The 7,168-nt window shown below is 35.0% G+C and overlaps 1 non-coding gene across 1 annotated transcript; it reads left to right on the top strand.

Moving 5' to 3' along the window:
• The first annotated feature begins 6,722 nt into the window (after positions 1-6,722).
• LOC131179823 (small nucleolar RNA R71) lies at positions 6,723-6,829 on the top strand. Its single transcript, XR_009148709.1, has one exon. It is a non-coding gene; the product is annotated as a small nucleolar RNA R71 (small nucleolar RNA).
• Positions 6,830-7,168: the final 339 nt, after the last annotated feature.

Below are 7,168 nucleotides of genomic sequence, written 5' to 3'. Positions count from 1 at the left end.
TAAACATTATAATTAAAGTTTAATTTTGGATAATTTGTGGTCTTCCTAAAGGTTAAAAATGCATAAAAGTATTTTGGTCTTCTTCTTCCCAAACTTTCCGCCCCATCTCTCTCTCTCAAAACTCCATTGGAGCACCACATCCAAGCTTCATAAACCCTAAATCCCACCATAGAAATTCTACTTTCCATCACTAAAACTTGTATTTAGACCTTGATAAGGAGCTTGACAATAAAAAGAAAAATAAAGGAAGAAGTTTGAAGAGTGAAAAATTATGCTCACTTAAGGTTAGTGTTCTTTCTTCATTCTCTCTTTGAATTTATGTTTAAATAGCTAAGTTACACTTGAAATTAACAAATAAATGAATAAAATTAAGCATGGTGGGCCAAATAGAAATTTGGCCAACTAGGACTTAGGTTTGAGGATGGAAGATTTTGATGCAAATTATGAATTAGTTAAGTGTGAATGAGTGTATAAATATCAAATATGCATTTATAATTTAACAAATGAATTAAACATGGAAATTAGGGTTTTGACCTAGGGTTTGGGAGGCAAAATTTTGAGAATTGGTCAAATGGTGTGTTTGACCTAGTTTGAGCTAAAAAATGGTCATATGTGACCAATTATGGTATGTTGGAAGTGTTGGAATCAAGCGGAGATTCGGATTGGACATGGCCATTATGTAGGTAGCATGACCAAGTCCCTTTCAGGGATCAAAACTGAAAATTTACCAGCCCAATTGGTGTGAGGCCAATTGGGAATGAAACTAGACACAAAATGACACATTTTTCATTTAGGAATCATGCCGAAAAAGTGACCATAGCATAGTGAACAAATTGGCCAAATCCGGAAGTGAGTGTTCTGCCCTGTACAAAAATGACCAAATGAACAGTGTTTGTTCATTTGGCCATAACTTGGACTAGGCAGGTCTAAATGACCTGAAAGTTTACCAGTGGAAAGCTGAGATATAGACCTAAAACTTTCATGAAGAACACAAACCCAAATTATGCCCTTAACTAAGTCATTTAGTCACCCAAAATTGGTGACCTAAAACTGCCAGAACCCAGAATTTGCCCAGAAAATCTGGGTTAGACCAATCTGACAGCCATGATTCAAATGGCTATAACTTGAGCTACAAAACTCCAATTGCAGTGATTCAAAAAGAAGAATAAATTTAAGATAATAAGGAACAATTTCTATGAAGAAAACTTAGACAAATTCTAGCAACAACATGACCAATGGAACAGTGCAACATAGGATACAAAACTGAAAATTTGCAAATTTGCCTAAAAGACTTAAAATTTGAGTAAACAACCAAAACCAACAAATTTAGTAATCAAAATGTGGCATGTGGGTAAAATTGGAATTCCCATACCTATTAAGCATTAGAAAGTTAACAAATTGACTTGAATAGCGTAGTGAATAGTAACCCCAAAACATAAATTTTAAAGAACGCCAAGTTTAGCATATTAAACCTAAGTATAAGTAAATTTGAATTTATTTTTGGATTTATGATAAGTTATGATACTGAAACACTGTGAAACTATGTGTTTCAGTGGAAAAGAATACTGGAAAAGAACCCAAGGTGTCGAGTCAAGGCCAAAAGGCGACTCGTATAAGGTTTGTGCACAACATAGAATTTCTGTAAATTTTCTTCTGCGAATTATTTTTGAATGAATTCAGATATTAAATTGTAACACACTTGGATTGAAATGTTTATTATGCTTTTGATTTAAATTGTTGAAAGATTAATTGTTTATGTTTGAAATGACAATAAATGTTTAGTAAATTGTTAAGATAGTTTTGAAACCACAGTGTCATGACCGTATATTTGAATACCTCACTAGCATGACTAGTGGGGAAAATCAGTTTCAAATTTTGATTCCTTCTCTGGCTGAAGTGTTGAGGTGTGTGCTAGTAGAAAAAGAAAAAGAATGGGTTCCCATATATTTGAGCTAGCTAGCCTTGTCTTGTGACTTCTCCTTAGCCTCTAGCTATTGAGATGATATTTGTTTCGAATGGCATGATACAACTGTGTGTTTTTATGAAATTTGTTTTGAGACTTTTGAAATGAAATTGTTTGGATTAAAATCTTATAAATCATGTTTTCAATTTATATTTCATGTTCAATTTAATTTTTGAATAAGTATGATTTAAAATTTGCATAAAGGTTATTTTAGTATGTTGTGCACCACTGAGTCCTAGTACTCAATGATGGCTGTTATTGCTGTCGCAGATATAGAGACTAGAGGAGCAGCAAAGTGAGCTGCTGAGGATTGAGGAGCTACCTACTCTGAATTTTATCGGGTATATTTTATACCCTGATTGTAAAAATTATTTTGATGTATGTAATGTATGTAAATGTAGAAAATGGTCATGAGCAGTTGTATAAAGCTTGTAATAAGTTTTGGTTTGGATTTTTCCTAATGTAAATATTTAGAATGATGTATCTAAATTATTTTATCTTTATTGAAATATGAATGGAAATATTTTGTTTTAATTTGAATGAAATTGAATTATATTATTTGATGATGTTGAATTTTGGAAATTGAGAAATGATGTTGAAATTGGTTGGGATGGATGTTGAATTGATGAAGTTGTTGAGATAAATCTTTAGAAGTACATTTTTACAGGTATTTGAAGAACTGTTTTCTTAAAATACAGACGGCACTCTGCTAAAATTTTTATAAAATTTGCAAAAAAATAAAATGGAACAAAAATTTTAACTAGTTTTCAAACTCTAATTAAATGTTTTAATGCCTAGTAGAAAATGCTCACCACTTATGAAAGTAAGAAAATTGTTTTAAAATCTCTTGTAGGGTACTTAATGAGTTATCGGTAGGTGAAGTTCAGTAGTTCATTAGGTATTCTACGGGATCATGTTATGCCTTACAGATGGGTAAGGTGTGACAAAATCAATACCCCACACATAAAAAATCTCACAAACAAGTATTAGATTCTGAATCATCTCATTCCTACGGGTTAAACTTCCTATTCTTTGACATTGTTCACAATTTTTGCAAATCAAATATGAATCATGAAATATAGTGGGCCAGTAAGAACCACAATCTAATATTTTTCTACCTGTTCTCTTAGGTCCAAAATGACCTCCACATGCATAGGCATGACAAAAAGCAAGAATAGATTGAATCTCATTATCAGGAACACATCTCCTAATAATTTGATTTGAATAAAATTTCCACAAATACGGGTCATCCCACACATAATACTTGGCCTCACTTTTTAATTTCTCTTTCTTAGCTCTACTCAAATCAAAAGGCACAACCTTAGTAACCAAATAATTCACCAAATTAGCATACCAAGGGATCATACCTTGCAATTTAAATAACTGCTCATCAAGAAAAAGTTCCTGCAAAGGAAGTGGATCTTCTTATGTCATTAACCTACTGAAATGATCTGCAACCAAGTTCTCAGCACCTTTCTTATCCTTGTTTTGAAGATCAAATTCTTGTAGTAGAAGGATCCATCTAATCAACCTTGGTTTTGCTTCCTTCTTCGCTAAGAGATATTTTACCACTGCATGATCAGAGAAGATAATTATTTTAGAACCAAGCAAATATGATTGAAATATATCTAAAGCAAAAACTATAGCAAAAAACTCTTTTTTGATTATAGAATAATTGCGTTGAGCTTAATTGAGAGTTCTAAATGCAAAATAATTTACATGAAAGAGCTTCCCAACACACTGCCCCAAAACTGTTCCCACTGCATAATTACTCGCATCACACATAATTTCAAATGGTATAGTCCAATCAGGAGCCTGGATAATAGGGGGTGATGTCAATGCAGATTTCAATTTGTCAAAAGCCTCTTTGCACTCTTCACTGAACTCAAAAGGAACATCTTTTTGCAAGAGTCTAGACAAAGGCAATGCTATCTTAGAGAAATCCTTAATGAACCTGCGATAAAAACCTGCATGACCAAGAAAAGAGCATACTTCCCTCACAGTTGTGGGGTAGGGTAAGTTCACAATTAAATCAAATTTTGACTTATCCACCTCAATACCCTTATTAGATACAACATGACCCAAAACAATCCCCTGTTCCACCATAAAATGACACTTCTCATATTTCAAAACAAGATTTTTCTCAATGCATCTCTTAAGAACAGAAGTTACATGATGTAAACATGCATCAAATGAATCACCATACACAGTAAAATCATCCATGAACACCTCAATGCAAGTATCAATGTAATCTGAAAATATGCTCATCATGCATCTCTGAAATGTGGCAGGTGCATTACAAAGCCCGAAGGGAATCCTTCTAAAAGCAAAAGTTCCAAAAGGGCAAGTGAAGGTAGTCTTCTCTTGATCCTCCAGTGCAATCACATTTTGATTATATCCAAAAAAGCCATCGAGAAAATAGAAATAAGACTTACCTGCTAACCGCTCAAGCATCTGATCAATGAATGGCAGTGGGAAGTGGTCCTTCCTTATTGTTGAATTCAGCTTATGGTAGTCTATGCACATTCGCCATCCACTCTGAATCCTTGTTGGAACAAGTTCATTATCTTGATTTGCTACCACAGTGATTCCTGATTTTTTTGGCACTATTTGGACTGGACTTACCCATTTGTTGTCTGAAATTGGGTAAATAACTCCTGCATCCAGTAGCTTTAATATCTCCTTCTTCACAACCTCCATCATCTTTGGTTTCAATCTCCTTTGAGCTTCTATACTCGGTTTAGCCTCATCCTCTAGTAAAATCCTAAACATGCACATTGATGGACTTATACCTTTGATGTCAGCTATTGTCCATCCAATTGCTTCCTTGTGTACTCTCAAAACCCTAATCAATATGTCTTCTTGAATCTTTGTTAAATTACTTGAGATGATAACTGGAAGTGTCTCATTGTCTCCCAAGTAAACATACTTCAAATGCTCAGGTAAAGGCTTGAGTTCAAGAACTGATGCATGCACCACAGAAGGTAATAATTTTATGTGAGATACAGGTAAGTCAATCTTTGATACTTCATACCTTTTTGGAGCAGGAGGTAATGACTGCAATGCCATTACTGCCTCTTGAACCTCTACACTTAATGGTTGATTGGTACTAATTTCTTGAATTCCTTGACTAATCACCACTTCTAACTCATCCTTCATGCTTAACTCAAAAACATCATGCACAATTGTATCAATAACATCAATAGAAAAAATAAAATGGTCATCAACAGGGTACTTCATGGCATCAAAGATATTAAATTTGACAGTCTCTCCATCAAACTCCATAGTTAAGGTGCCATCACCCACATCAATTTTTGTCTTGGCAGTTTTTAGGAAAGGTCTTCTAAACAAAATCAAAGTTGACTTTGATGTGGGAACACTATCCTCCATATCCAGAATGTAAAAATCTACAGGGAAAATCAATTCTCCAACCTACACTAAAACATCCTCAACTACTCCCAATGGGTAAGCATTAAAATGATCAGCTAACTGAATAATGACACTGGTTTCTTTCAAAGAACCCAAATTTAAAGTTTGAAAAACTGAATTTCACATAACATTAATAGATGCTCCTAAATCTGCCATTACACATTCAAATTTAGAATCACCTATTCTGCAGGGAATAGAAAACAAACCTGGATCCTTACACTTAGGGGGTAATTTTTGCTGAATTAATGCTGACACATTTTCCCCCACACTGATCTTCTCATTATTCCTCAGCTTACGCTTTGTAGTGCATAATTCCTTAAGCAATTTAGCATACTTGGGAACTTGTTTGATCGCATCAAGTAAAGGTATATTCACCTCCACCTTTCTGAAAGTCTCCAAAATTTCTTTCTCTTGTTCTTCTTTATTATTTTTAGCCAACCTTTATGGAAATGGAGGAAGAACAGAATTATTAACCTTATTCAGTTTAGGTTCAATATTTACCTCAATTTCAGACTCTTTTTCTCCTTGCTTCTTCTTTTTCGTTAACTCATATGGAGTCTGATTATCAACTTCTTTCCCACTCCACAACAGTATCGCACTCGCATTTTCTCTGGGGTTCATAACTGTTTGTGATGGAAGTTTTCCAGAACCTTGAGCTTCAAGCTTGCTTACAGATGAAGCTAACTGACCAATCTGCCTCTCTATGTTTTGAATGCTATTTCTGGTCTCCTATTGAAACTGTTGGGTATTGTTAGCCAAAGCCTTAACAATTTCATCAAGTGACATAAATTGATTTGAGGGAGGCAGAGGTGGAGGTGCTTGATTCACTTGTGGTGTTTGCTGTTGGTATCGATTTTGCATCAGTTGATTCCTATAACTCAAATTGGGATGATCTCGCTATCCTGGATTATAAGTATTTGAATAGGGATCACAACTGCGTTGTGGCTGTCCATAATGTCCTACTGCATTAGCATGTTGCATTGATTCATCCTCTTGTAATGCAGGACACATATCAATAGCATGACCCGAACCCGAACAAATTCCACATGCCTTAACAGGTTGCATGTTCCCTACAGCCAATTGCCTCACTAAAGAAGTTAAATCAAAAATTTGTTTCTCAAGGTTAGATGTACTTACCTCATTAACCTTCATAGGTGTGCGATCCATTCTCATTCCAAACTGTTGAGAATTTACTGCCATGTTAGTAATCAGCCTCCTTGCTTCATCTGGTGTCTTGTTAACCAAAGCTCCTCCACTAGCAGCATCTATCATACTGCGGTCCATTGGTAGAAGTCCTTCATAGAAATATTGAATCAACAGCTGCTCACTTATTTGATGATGGGGACAGCTTGCACACAGCTTCTTAAATCGCTCCCAGTACTCATATAAGCTCTCTCCATTATACTGTCAGATGCCACAAATTTCTTTTCTAATGTTGGCAGCACGGGAAGCAGGAAAATACTTCTCCAAAAATATATACTTCATCCCATTCCATGAGTTGACAGATCTGGAAGGAAGGTAATACAGCCAATCCTTAGCTGTGCCCTCTAGTGAAAAAGGGAAAGCCTGAAGCTTGACAACACACAACATGAAATTCTTTTAAATGCTTATGTGGATCCTCACCTGAAAGACCATGAAACTTAGGAAACAAATGGATTAGTCTAGATTTTAACTCAAAAGCAACATTTAAAGCAGGGTATTGAATACACAAAGGCTGTTAGTTTAGATCAGGAGCAGCCAATTCTTTCAAGGTTCTAACAGCCATGGTTTTGTTTT

The sequence above is a fragment of the Hevea brasiliensis genome, chromosome 4 (genome assembly GCF_030052815.1).
Source record: "Hevea brasiliensis isolate MT/VB/25A 57/8 chromosome 4, ASM3005281v1, whole genome shotgun sequence".
NCBI lineage: Eukaryota > Viridiplantae > Streptophyta > Magnoliopsida > Malpighiales > Euphorbiaceae > Hevea > Hevea brasiliensis.
This window is presented reverse-complemented; position numbering and strand designations above follow the sequence as displayed.